The sequence below is a fragment of the Canis lupus genome, chromosome 27 (genome assembly GCF_048164855.1).
Source record: "Canis lupus baileyi chromosome 27, mCanLup2.hap1, whole genome shotgun sequence".
Taxonomy (NCBI): domain Eukaryota; kingdom Metazoa; phylum Chordata; class Mammalia; order Carnivora; family Canidae; genus Canis; species Canis lupus.
In genome coordinates, this window is record NC_132864.1 from 27,629,090 (window position 1) to 27,642,850 (window position 13,761).

A 13,761-nucleotide genomic window follows, 5' to 3' on the forward strand; every position below is an offset into this window, starting at 1 on the left:
GAGACATAGAGAGAGAGAGACGGAGACACAGGCAGAGGGAGAAACAGGCTCCATGCAGGGAGCCCGATGCAGGACCCGATCCCAGGACCCCAGGATCATGCCCTGGGCCGAAGGCAGGCGCTAAACCGCTGAGCCACCCAGGCATCCCTAATTTTCAGTATTTTTTAATGGAGAAAGGGGCTCATGAAAACTAAAATGTGAGCCCTATAAAACAGGGAGGGAAAAGTACCTGCATGGAAAACCTTTGGCCCAGGACCCAGCATCTAGTATATGCTTGACAAATGCTTTTATTGTCATTCTTGGAGGAAGCAGCACTGGTTTAGGCGTCAGGACATGGAAACCACTTTGGGCTCTCTCTCCCTCTGTGTCATCTTTGGAAGCTGTCCCCTGGCAGGCCTCAGTTTCCCCAGCTCTACAGCGAGAGTCTCAGAGTCGGGGATCCTCTCCTGGCTCTTTCTCTGCCTTTCTGCCTGGAGAAGCAAGAAGCCCTCCACCCACGTAAACACCCCCACCCCCACCCCCAGAGGCAGACCAGCTAGAAGCTGGACGGCTCACTCCTCAAAATTATATTGTCTCCCAGTCAGGTAAATATTACCGGTTCAGACAATAATTGTGGCTTCTCTTTTTTTGTTTATTTTTTTAATTCCCGGATGTTTGATTTGGCCCGGGCCCAGCTCCCAGTGTTTTCACTTGGCCATCTCTGATTCCTGCTCCCACTCCCAGCACCAGATTTCCCTGTAGGGACTGGGGTTGATGAGCACAGGGGGAGGTTCCCGTCGGAGCCGGAGTTTGCAGCTATAATGGCAGCTACCACTTCCTGAGCTCCCACTCTGTGCCTCATGCTGTTCCAGGTGCTGGGACGCTGCCAAAAAGCTAAGAGGCATCTCTGGGGAGCGTCCTCTGCTCACAGTGCTGAGGGTAAGGTGGCCATAGAACAGGTCCGTGCAGGCATAGGATGAGGGTGGGGGGGATTGTGGGAGAGAATTGGAGAAAGCAGAGGGAGGGGACCAGGGACCCTTCAGGAAGGCAAGCCCAGAGGTGCCAGCCAAGGTCCCTTGTAAGAATAAGTGACGTCCAAGCTGAGCCCTGGCACATGGAGAGGTGTCGACTAGGACGAGAGGCAGGGAAGGGAGTCCTAGGCAGGAGGAACAGAACATGCGCAGGTTAGGTGCTCTCCAACCCAGGGAGGGAGCAGCCTCACTTTCCAGGTGGGGGAACAAAGTCTCGGGGAGGTCACACAGTTGGTAAATAGCAGCGGCACCACTTGAACCCAGGCCTGGCTGGCTCCAAAGTCGGTCCCTAACCACTGGACTATGTTTCCGCCCGCCCCCAGCACCCTCCCCTGGCTTCACCCGAGGAACCGATCAGAACTCGGATCACCTACTGAGTCTCCAGAGACACCGTCCCCCTTGCGTCAAAGCAACTGCCAGCGTCTCAAATCCCACTTTCAGGGCCCATCACTTACAAAGTGAGGCTCCCCTGCCCCCACTCCGTGGGGCCCTCCTTGAGGGGACCCCAGATGGGGAGACTGAGGCTCCGACCCCTGAAACGCTGTGCTCCCAGCCACCCAGTGTGGGAGACTGGAGACAGGGAGCTCCCGATGCTGAGCCCCCGAGCCCCAGCCCCTCCGCCTGCTCGGGGGACCCCTCCCCGCCTCCCGCCCCTGCCCCAGGACAATGGGGCCTTTCACAACCAGACAAAGGGAAAAAGTTTAAAAGGCGAGAATTATGTTTCCACCATGGCGCAGGGGGTGGAGCGGGCAGAGGGAGGAGAAGGCTGGGGAGGAGCCGCCGCAGAAACCAACCGGTGTGTATTTATTCACGTCTGACACAACACAATTTGATTTTCCACATAAAAGATCAAATAATATTTCAGTTACAGTTAATTACACACCCCAAAAGCACATCAAAGGATGGCCTGCGTCCGCCCAGCCCTTGCTCTGCTGCACCGCGTGCGCCCGGATTTCACGCCCCGCTTCGTGGCGTCGGAGGCACAGAAGCTCAGCCTTTCACGCCTGCATGGGCCTTTGAGGCTGGGCCCCGGGGGCCAAGGTGCCTCTGGGGCCCTCAGGCCCCTCGCTGGGCTCCCAGGACAGTCCTGTCCCTAATTGATGCCTGGTCCCCCCACCAAAATAGTAGCCCTGGAGGCAGAGTCTACACTAGGGCCCAATCCCCCTCACCCTCAGCAGCCACCACCACTCCCCCAGCAGACATGAACGTCGAGACGTGGGCACCCTGATCTCCATTTGTTAGATGAGGGAACAGGTCCAGGAAGGTGAAGTGATTTGCTCAAGCTGACCAACAAGCTACAGCGCCAGTAATTATGAGGGGGCAGAGGCAAAGCCCAAGGGGAGGAACACCTCTGAGGTATGACCTGGGAGGACCACAGCTGGGCTGGAGCCTTAGCTGACCCTGCAGGGCTTCCCAGAACAATCGCTGGTGCACAAGACAGACACAAAGTGGTCGAGAAAATTCTGGAAAGGCTGAGTCTGAGAATCACAGACTCTCAGAAACCTGAGGCTGAAGGAATCTTAATATCATCAAATTAGAAAATTCAAGAGCAAGAAGAGAGATTCCCAACTGATGTCCTTTCCAGTGCAGTGAGGAGGCCCAGAGAGGGTGTGTGCTCTGCCCAAGATTACACAGCAAGGCAGGGTTGGGCTCCTGGCACCCCAGGGGCCGTCTGGGGTGGCGGTCAGTGTGCCCCACCTCTCAAGCCCGGACAGAGCTTGCCATGCACCCCTGCATGGACACTCTGTGGGGAGGGATGTGGGCGGGAAGGGCAGTGAGGGAGGGATGGGGGAGCTTTTAGGATGGCTTAGACTCAGAGCTTGTCAGATGCAGGGTCACCACACCCCCATACCCTTTGTGTCACCGCGCTCCATTCCAGAAATCTCTCTTAAGAGCCACCTGCCCTTAGGAGGAGCCTTTGAAGGACGTTGAAAGAGTCTGCTCCCAGAGGTTAGAGCTCTGGGAACCGTGCCCTGGGGGAGCAGGGTGCAGAGATGAGGGCCAGGAGCCCCAGGAAAGGGGGGATCTAGATCCACTCAGATGGCAGCTTGGCCAGGAGGTGAGAAAACCCCCAAAGGCGGCTCCTTCTTCCCCGACCCCCGATCCTGAAGGCACCCCGGGCCTGGAGCTGGAAGCTCTTTGACTGAGCACCCCCCTGCACACTGCTGGGATCCCACAGGTACCCACTTCCCCTCCCTGAACCTCTGCTTTTCCCTTCTGCAGGCTAGGGCCCGTGGGAAGCCCGGAGGAAGCAGGCTTGCTGGTGGAGGTTCCCATCTGCGGGCACCTGCGAGGGGTCGGAGGCCGCTGAACAGCAGGCAGGGGCCTGGCAGGGGGCAGGGGGCAGGGGGCAGGGGGAGGGCAGGAACTATTCTGGGCCTTTCTGCCCCGGCACCACGGCGCCCGAGGCTCAGACGGCAAACGACCATCCTGTTTGCCAGGCCAAGATGTTTCCTGTACGGGCCTCAGCCGGGCTGAACCCGGCCGGTGCCCACCGCAGGCCTTTCCCAGAGGCCTCTGCTCCTCGGCCACCTTGGCACAGCGCCCCTGCGCAACACCCCCCCCCGGCTCCCCCGACAGCCTTTAACTGCCCCATGCCGCCGGCTCGGGTCCCGGGGGTCCCGATTGCTGAGAAGGCTCAAAGCAGCAGACTAAGGACACTAAGACGGCCACGAATTAGGTCAACCCCGGGAGGCCCTGCGCGCAGTAGGTGCGTGCTCCAAACGCGTGGCGTGGCTGGGAAGACACTCCTCGCGGTTTCTGGCCCACAGAAGGGAGCTTGAGAGCAAGCTCAGATGACGGGCGCCCCGTTGTCGCCAGCACCCAGCTCTGCTCTGCCCACAGCGGGTGCCGGGGGGTGGGCGCTGACCTTCCCCAGGGACATCAGCAGCCGTCTGTCTCCTTGGGGGCGGGGCTGTGCTTTGTTGAGCTCTGTACCTTGCATATACTCTCTGCTTCGCAAACATTTGTTGGGTGGACAGACCAACTGACGGAGAGGCTGACGGATGTACAGACGGACGGATAGATGGATGGGTGGGTGGGAGAATGGATAGACGGATAGTTGGAAAGAAGAAAAGGGTGGACAAGTGAACAGATGAGTGGGTGAATAAAAAAGGAGAAATCCAGGGGAAAGAATACTCTTTGCTCATGGGACTCAAGCATCCTCGATGCAAGTCACCTGACTCCGCTGGGCAGCCTTGGCCGGGACAGTCACCCCCTCTGAGCCTGTTTCATTTGTCGAATGAGCATCACGGTGACTCCGGCCTGCCAGCCCCCTGGGAGGCCTGGAAGATTCCCTGAAGGGCTGGTGCAAATTACTTCCCAAACTGTAAAATGTTCTGCTCTGGGCAGGTGGCGGGCCGTCCTGAGCCTCTGAGGAAAGCAGGCCCGATGGATGAGCCCCGGGGTTGCGCAGCCCGGCAGGTGAGGGGGGCCCCGAGGGCCGGCAGCCCTCTAATCCTGCGTGGCTGCCCTCCTGGGCAGCAGCTCTTGCTCCAGTAAAATTTTATGGCCTCTGAGAGCAGGCGGAGAGCTGCCAGCGGCAACTCACTGGGAATTTATGGCCAGCCTCCTCCCTCCTGGCGCACTCTCCCTGAGCTCGACTCTCACCAAAACTGAGCTCCCTAGGCTTGGCCACTGAGGCCTGAGACCCTCTGTGAGGCAGGGGAGGAGGGGCCGAACTAAGAGAAAGTAAATGTTTGTGGTTAACGGCAGGATGGAGGCAAGCTGGAAGACCCCGACCTGAGAAGCATTGGCTTGGCAAGACTGTGCAAGAGATCGAGCCCCCCTGTGTCAGGTTACACGATGGCCTGTTATCTAAGGTCCCTTGGGAGCAAACAGGAATGTGGCCACAGCAGGCACAATTGCCTCTTTCAGTCCCTGAGCTTACCTGTGCCCTCCCACCACAGGACCTTTGCACGTGCTACTTCCTCAGTCGGGTGCACCTTCTCCCCAGCCTGACTTGCATAGTTAACCAGAATGCATGGTGGGTCTAACACATGTAGACACGTATGTGCAAGATGCATATGTGAATGTGTTCATGACAAAGCTGGCATGTGGGCGTGTGAAGACATGGGCTTGAATAGGAAAATCAGAGCACTGTTGTAGAGGGGTGTGCATGTGTGGCAAGTGCTGAGTGTGGCCACAGATGGGCTGGCAAAGGGGGCAGAGCTCCCATTTCTGGGGTTTTACAGGTTCTGGGCACTGTGAGGCCTAACATGCATTAGCCCATGAGCCCGATGTGGGGCGCACTTGTATTATCTTCATTTCATAGAGGGAGAAACTGAGGCACCCAGGAACTCGCTAGAGAGTTTACACTCTGAGCTTAGAGGGGATGTAACGATCTAGGAGGTGGACCCGGGTGGCAAGGGAAGAGTCTTGCGTGGACGTGGAGGTGCCGGGTGCAGAGAGCAGACCGGGCTTGGGGCAGTCCCTGTGGACCAGGGTGACAGTGGGGAGGGACGGAGGGGCCCGGGCCCAGCGAGAGCCAGAAGAGGCGGAGACTGGGCGAGCGGAGCCCAGTGCGCCCCTGCCCTGGGCCAGGAACCTGGGAACGCCGGTCTGGCAGCCCGGGTGACTCCCTGGGGCTGTGCTCTGGTCACGAGGCGCTGGCCGGCGTGGTCACCGCGGTCAGGCTGATTTACGGGCGCCCGCCGCGGGGGCCGTCAGCTGCGGCCAGATCTATTATTGATGAGCTTCCCGAGCCCTGCTGGTCCACTGCGCAGGCCCACAGCAAGCGGCCTGGACGCCCCAGCCGGCGTCACCCGTGCCTCCCGCATCCCAGCGTGGGTCGTCTGGAGGGGACAGAGCACGGGGTCCTCGGGCACAGTCTCAGCCATCTCAGTCCCGGCCCCAGGGGTGGGGGCCTGCCGGGATCTAGCCAGGACCCCCAGCTATGCTGCATGGCCTTAAGCCAGCTGCTTGGTCTCTCTGACCCTGGGACACAGATCACCTAGAACACTGTGGCAGGGGCCGGGTCAGTGACTCCCCTGCCAACCTCAGGGGGCATTGGGGTGGCACGAACCTCAGGAGACTAGCCCATCAGTGGGACCTGGGTTCCAGCCCCTTCCAGGGAGCTTCTTCCTAGCAGAAGAGCAATGGTGAGAGATGGAAGGTGGGGCGGGGGGGACCTCGATTGGGGTTGAAGAGCCAGCGAAGGCTCCCTGGAGACTGTTGAAGCCTCGGGGCAGCAGTGGTGGGTGGAATGTTCCCCAACGGCTACAGGAAGGAGGCAGGCGGGCCAGCCAAGGGGCGGGCTTGGAAGACCAGCCAAGAGGAGATACGGCCAGGGGCAGGGCCTCGGATGCGAGACTCAGTGCTGGGGTGGGAATCTGAATCCAGGACTGAGGCGTGGAGACAGGTGCCCGGGGCTGCCTGTCAGGTCCCCACGCCGCCTCTGGGTGGGGGGTGGGGGGTGATTCAGCAGCTGCCCTGCCGCCCCGCCTGGCCCCCTCCCCGGCTTGGCTCCTGTGAACACCATCTATCCCCTCCCCTCTACCTCCACCGCTAGCAGGTTCCAGAGTCAGGAGGGAGACAGTCCTGGGGACACGGCCAGGACTCTGAATCTGTCCTGATTTTGTACATGAGGACGTGAAGGCTCGGACGGGGCAAGCAACCCCCCCAAGACCGCACAGCTGAAACCTCCCGGGAGCACCTGTTCTGGGGCAGGTGCAGCGCAAGGAGGAGGCCCCCTACCCGCCCCCCCGCCCCCTGCCCCCCGACTCCCCACGCCCACCTTCTCCTGAGCATCTCGCCTCCTGTCCACCGGGGAGGGCAGGGGGTGCACTGAGGCAGGAGAGAGAGGTCTTGTCTCCTACTTCTCAGGAAGGAACTGGGCTCCGAACTGGTTTGACAAGGAAGAGGGAGCTGAATTTCAATTTGTCTGTAGTTCTTTTTCATTGTCTAGAGACATTCCTTTTTCTCATCTTTTACTCAATTCATACAATATTTATCTTGTTTGTTATGGTTTTTTGTTCCCCCTTGAGTCCGCCTCCCAATCCCATCCAAAAAAGTTAAAATAAAAAACCGAAACCAAACCCCACAGGTCATCTGTGTAGCTATAGTTTGGGTCCTTTTACATCTGTTTTCCTAAATCTGTCCTTCGGGGGTCACACACACAGGATCTGAAGCCAAATGGAAGTGAAGCAAAGAGACGGAGACAGGGGAAGGGACAGGGGAAGTGAGAGGAGGAGAGACACGGAGGGACTGGCAGGGTCAGTGGAGAGAGCAGAGGTGCAGATGGACAGACGGACGGACGAAGCAGGACGGGAGCCCGGCCGGGCTGAGAGCACAGGTTTTCATCCCTGAAGGCGGAGAAGCCAGGGTTCTGAAGGCCGGAGTGGCCATTGCCCAGAGCGGCCCAGTGGCATCCGGAGCCGCGGGGGACACCCCGGATTTCCTCGTGAAGTCTCCTGCCCCCGCCTCCCCCAGAGCAAAGTCACTTGAGAGACAGGATCAGAGCGGTGACTTCCCCACCACAGGCTGCCTCACAGTCACGGGGCTCTCGACACCGTAGGGTGGGGAGTGCCCCCCAAATCCCCGGGTGCTGAGGAATTTCCACCCTGCTGCCTGTGCTGGGCGACAGTCTGCAGGAAAAGGCAGAGGGATGACAGGGCGGTGACAGAGCCAGCTACTGAGGGACAGGAGGATGGGGGGGGTCAGAGATGCTACGTCACCCTTGACGAGTCACCTCCTGTCTCTCTGGGCCTCCTCTATGTCCCCAAAGCCTTCTGTGGGCCAGGGGGAGCTTCTCCAGTGGAAGGGGTATTATTATTTCCATGTGCGGCTTTGTTGTTGTCTGAAAAGAAGGCTAAAGGGGCCACTGGGTGGCTCAGTGGCTGAGCGTCTGCCTTCAGCTCAGGGAATGATCCCAGATTCCCAGGATCGAGTCCCACATGGGGCTCCCTACAAGGAGCCTGCTTCTCCCTCAGCCTGTGTCTCTGCCTCACACTCCCTGTGTCTCTCATGAATAAATAAATAAAATCTTTTTTAAAAAATCTTGAAAAGAAGACAGGGAGACAGTGGTTCAGGTTACAAATCTGGGTTCAGATCCTGCCTCTGCCACTTCCAGCTGTGACCTTAGGCAAGTGCGTTGCCTCTCTGAGCCTGTTTCCGAGTCTATAAGAAGGGTCGCAGCAGCCCCTCCCTGTGGGTCGTTTGAAGGAGTCAGTGGGTGGGGAGGAGGTGGCAGCTGGTGCCCCAATAAGCAGGCACTCGGTCATGCTCCCGCGCTCCTTACCCGCGGTCCTGAGGAGCAAGGACGTCTGGCCTCCTGCCAATGACGGCCGCCCCGGGGCCCCCAGCTCCCTCCCGAAAACACCTGCGCAGACCCCCTTTCCGGCCTCACGGAATGAAAATTATGTAAAGAGGCCCATGCTTCTCCCTTGCAGACAAAGACCGAAAAATACAAATTCCAAACTGTCCCAGGAAGCAGCTGGAAACACAGGAAAGACCGGAGCCAAGACCTCGTCCCCCCTGAGCACGGGGGCCCGCCCTCCGGGGCCCCGGTTCATCCTCACTGCTGCCCGAGAGCCGGGCGGTCATGCCAGGCTCCCCATTTGCCAGGAGAGAAAACCGAGGCCCTGCAAGCAGAAGCCCGTGGCCCCCAGTGCGGCGCTCCGGACCCAGACTTGCCCCTGGAGTGTGACACAGGTCGCTGGGGAGTCGGGGGGGGGGGGGGGGGGGAGCCGAGGGGGAGGGGGAGAGACTGAAAAAGTGCTTAGGTCTTTCTGCAGGATCGGAAAGTCCTGGGCAGGAAAGCAGGTGCTACAGAGCGGGCTGGGGGCCACGCACAGGCCACGAGACAAAAGCCGCTGAACGCCAGGGTGACACAAGTCGTCCTGGTTGCCTTCCAGCGCCCCTGATCCGGCAAGGAGGGGGCGTCTCCTGGGTGCTGCTGCATCTCCCCCTCCAGCAGAGAGGGAGCCACTGTCCTGAGCCTCGGAGCCTTGGGGCGAGCCTGCAGCCAGCTGGACCAGAAAGACACTTGCATTTCTTTTTTTCTTTTTTTAAAGATTTTATTTATTTATTCATGAGAGACACAGAGAGAAGCAGAGGGAGAAGCAGGCTCCTCGCAGGGAGCCGGATGCCGGACTCGATCCCAGGACCCCGGGATCACGACCTGGGCTGAAGGCAGATGCTTGACAGCTGAGGCACCCGGGCACCTGACGCTTGCGTTTCTAATTCAGCAGTTACTTCTCCTTTGTGGTAAGTTTTCAATTCAAAGCAATGAAAGAAGGCTTCCCGATGAAATGAGAGGTGAATGTCTTTAAGCACAGGGCAAGTGCGAAATGGGGCAGCAGGGTGTGGCCCACATCCGGAAGGAGGGATGGCCGCTGGGGAAGCTGTGTTTTTCCCAGCTTGGTGCGTCGGGAGCTTTCAGACCTCGCCGTCCCCAGGAGGACGCTCCACACGTGCTCGTCCGCAGTCACTGGCTGCTATTTAGGGGCCAGCCACCACGCGCCCGGGGGTGGTGGGGGACTTGCAAGGCTCTGCGTGATCAAGCAGACATGGCCCTGCCTGCCCTCCAGAACTTTCTGGAGTCTGTTGGGGAAACTGATACATGAGATCCTCATGGAGGGTGAGAAATGTCCTGAGGACCCAAAGTTGTGCTAGAGAAAAACTGAGGGATGGAGGTGGGGGGGAACGGAGATCAGGGTGGGCCAAGGAGGCCCCTCGGGAGAGGCACCGTATTAAGCAGGCGATGCTGAGAACAGAGGGGACGGCAGATGCAAAGGCCCTGAGGCAGGAAAAGACCACCCCCTCCCCCATGGAAGAATTAAAGAACCACATTAAAGGATCTTTTATGTCCTGGGGAGGATTTAGGGGTTTGTTCTGGGTGCGGTGGGGAGCCACTGGGTTGTTTTTGCTTTTTTAATCAGGAGACTGGCCTGGTCCAATTTGAATTTTAAGAAGACCCCCCCCCCCCCAGGGCTGTAGCTCAGACCATGCACTGTAAGGGTCACAACAGTGGGTCTGACCCAGGTCCAGAAAAGCAGTCAGATCTGAAGGTTTTATTGGAGGAAGAACCAAGGGGCTTGGTGATTTGTTTACACATTTAGCAGACATTATGAAGCACCTGTGTGTGCCGGGCACCAGTCCGGGCAGCAGGGAAACCTCGTCATGGGTGAATGACACCCCCAAGGCATCCTGTCCTCACGGGGCTGACTCTCCAGGGGGTGGGCAAGTCACACAGAATGCCCAGATCCACGAGTGCCACACACGTACACGTGCACACATATGTGCGCCTGCTCAAGCCGCTAACCCTCTCCCAGGGGTCCACCCGCACACACCCATACACAAGTGTCCCTGCCCCAGGCACCCGCACGCACACGTCTGGCCTCCTCGCCTTTGCACCCGCACACGCCTATTCACCAGCCTCACTTATAAAAATAACCTCAGTGATTACACTTCATCGGGCTGACGTTGCCAGGGAATAATTGAGATCCCCTCGCTCCCGCGGTAGCAGGTGATTCATTGAGAATGCGCTTCGCCCTCGCCTCAGCCCCGCTGAACACCGCCAGCACTAAGAATACTTTCTTTTATTGTAGCGAATGACATTTGAATTCATTTTCCTACCTATTATGCGCCGAGACGGCAGAGACTGAGTGGTTATTACCTGCCCCCCATTATGTAACATGACAGAAATACGACACGGCTCACGGCTGCCGGAATGCCTCGGGGGCGCCTGGACCCCGCCGGTCTCCTGGACAAGAGGCAAGAGCCCCGTTCCCTAAGCCGGGGCCTGCCCCAGGCTCCGGGCAAGCCGTTGTGTCGCTTGGGGCCTCAGCTTCCTCATCTGCTACATGAGGGTGAGATGGATGCGCTGGATGATCCTTTGGGAACTTTTCCAACTCTCCTGCACGTAATCCAGAGCTTAGTCAGGGAGATTGGCCTCCTCTTGGGCCTCCTCTCACCAGGGAGTGAGGGTGCCTCCCCCGTGAGGCTCACTGTTCATTCACTCACAGAGCAAGTGTGGTTGCAATCTACCATCCGCCAGTCCTGCTCCAGGGACTGGGGCCAGGGTGACACGCAGGACAAAGTTCCTGCATGGTGGAGCTTCCATTATAATGACAAAATCTCATGGGTGGATGGGTGGATGGATGATTGAATGAGCCTGGAATGGAAATGGAGGTTGAGGAGGTGTTGGTAGAAAATGGACATCAAGCCCAGAGTGGACAGCAGATGCAAAGGTCCTGAGTCAGGAAAAGCCTGCCCCCTTGGAAAAGCTGACGTGGGAAGAGGAAGTGGGGAGTGAGAAATGAAGCAGGTGAGGGGGAGTAAGAAGAGCGTCTGTGCTGAGCTCGGAGAGCTCCAGTCTATGAGACAAGAAGAAGAAGAGCTCACAGAGGAGCCTGAAGAGGAGTGAGAGAGTAAACAGAACCCAGGGCAGACAGGAGGAGGAGGGGAGGGGACAGTGGGCCATCAGCAGTGTGGAGCCTTGGACACAGCAGGGGAAGAGGGCCCTGGCTCCTCACTGGGGCCAGAGCTCTGAACAACCTGTATTTCCAGTAAACCTAGGGCCCCTGAATATTGGTGCAATTAATCCATCAATGGATTCCCCACGTTAGCTGCTGCGTCTTGGCCTCAGAGCCACCGCTTCCCGGGCCAGGCACAGAGCAGACCACACCTTAGAATCAGTGTCATCATTTTACCACACGGAGTTATTCCCCGGGCACCTACTGTGAACACCAGCCCTGAGGGCATTTTGCACGGCTATCCTGTGCCCTTGCCAATAATAGCAGGTGGTCGGAGTGTGACAAACCCATTTCAGAGATGAGAAAACATACCCAGAGGATAAGAGAACTTTGAGATTAGCTAGCTCTCGAGGGGCAGAGGGATTTGAACATGAACCTCTGGCTTCAGAACTACCCCCACCTCACCCCCCCACCCCACCCCACACACACACTACGCCAGAGAATTCAGGAGGCATTTTGCAAAGTAAAATCCCTGGCATACATGGGGGCCCTTACACTCAGGCCCTGGACTGGGGGCTCCATGTGGCTTTCCCAGGCCAGGTCCCCACCCCTTCGGGTCCAAACCCACACTCCCCTCTCTAGGACCCAGCGGAGCGGGCCTAGGGCCCCGCAGCCTGGCTCCAGGCCTCTCACCTGCCCAGCCTCAGGAACCCTGCTCCTGGTCGCCTGGCTGAGCTGGATCCCCACTTCCCCAAGTTCAGCGGAGCCTGCAGATCCTTTTCACAACTGCTGCCGATTATAGCAACTTAACTGGCACCTCACCAGGAATGAGGAGCCACGCTCTGCTCTCGGCTTAACGATAACCACATCCCCTGACCTGATTCTTCAGGCTCTGCCCTTGGCCTCCTACACCCCTAAGCATAGAAGCTGCTGGAAAGCCCCACGTGAGCACACACTGTCACTGGCCCTCACCCCAGCCCTATGTTCCCCAAGAGCAACCCATGCCAGTAAGCCTGCTGTTGACAATTGCCTATATGCCAATTGTCCTTTGGCATAAAGTGTACCTCCCCGTGCTTACCATGCAAACCTTCTGGAAGACTGCACACTCCTTTGCCATGGCTCATGGGATGTGGTGTGATGGGGTCCCTGAGGATGCCCCAGTCTTGCTTGGCCATTACCCCCCACGCATGGTGTCTCAGCCTTGTCGAAATTCTTTCCACTCTCCAAGAAGCAGTGATGCGCCACCCTGCCAAGTCCTTGCCCACGCTGAGCCCTCTGCCTGGAGCACCCCTTCTTCCCTCTCTGGTTCTTCACCTGACCCGCCCATCCCTGATCCCAAGCACTCTTCACTCAGACTGCTAATCCTCACCTCTTTCCCCAATTCCTCCACGACGTTGCAGGGGCGGCAGGTGCGTCCCACTCAACTATGCTTCATAATAACTTCACAATAACGGCCGTAAGAATAAACCAGTAATTATTGTAGCTGTGATGCACTGAGCACCTACTATGTGCCTGGCCTGGTGCTGCGCGCTTGGCCATTACTCCTGTTTTAGAAATGAGGCAGCCTCGGATCAGAGAGGAAAAGCCACTCACCACCCATCGCCCATCGGATGTGGGCTCCCAAGCCTTCACTGTCCCAGGAAATAAAACCTGCCTCCTACTTCCAACCCCAGGGGGGAGGAGGAGGAGGCCCCCGGCAAATCTGGAGTGGGGGTCATCTTGAGGCCTCAGCTCCTTCCCCGGTCCCCACCTCAGCCACAGACTTGAGGTTGGGGGCCGAGTGGCTGTTCCATCCCCACCTCCCGCCCCAACAGCCCAGTGTTTATAACATTACACCCCAGAGAAGGAATTTACTGTCTTAATCCTGAAATATCAAGGAAGACATTCCGAGCAGACGTGTCATTGGCAGGGCCCTGGAGAGCTGCTTCCCACTTCTACAGAAATAAAATAAATACCCTGAGAGGGCCATGCCTTTAGATGGGAAAGCCAGCCTTGGGGCTTCGGGGGAGTGGGGCTGGTGTGTGCTCATCTGGCCTGAGCCCATCCCGCTGGGTTTAGGATGGCAGCCCGGAGGGAAGATGCGTGCAACAAGATGAGGACTCCCCTCAATTCTGAGAGCGGTCTTGACATTTCAACCCGGGGTGTTTTCTGCCTCTGGACAAAGCTGTGCACCCTGGGCCGAGTGGAGTGCCCTCTCTGGGCCTCTCATTTTCCTCACTGTCAAAGGAGGGGCTTATTTTTCACCTTGGCTCCTCTGAGCACTGAGGTAAAAGCAGGAAACCGAGACCACTGGTCCGCACAGCAAGGCCAGGGCAGTGCTGGCATTAAGCCCAGCT

General features: G+C 58.2%; 1 long non-coding RNA gene across 1 annotated transcript in view; it reads right to left on the reverse strand.

Moving 5' to 3' along the window:
- The window catches only part of LOC140619001 (uncharacterized), a 60,069-nt gene extending 53,224 nt beyond the window's left edge, over positions 1 to 6,845 (reverse strand). Inside the window, exon 1 of the long non-coding RNA XR_012018975.1 lies at positions 6,745 to 6,845. This is a non-coding gene — a long non-coding RNA (uncharacterized lncRNA). The remainder of the gene's footprint in view (positions 1 to 6,744) is intronic.
- Positions 6,846 to 13,761: the final 6,916 nt, after the last annotated feature.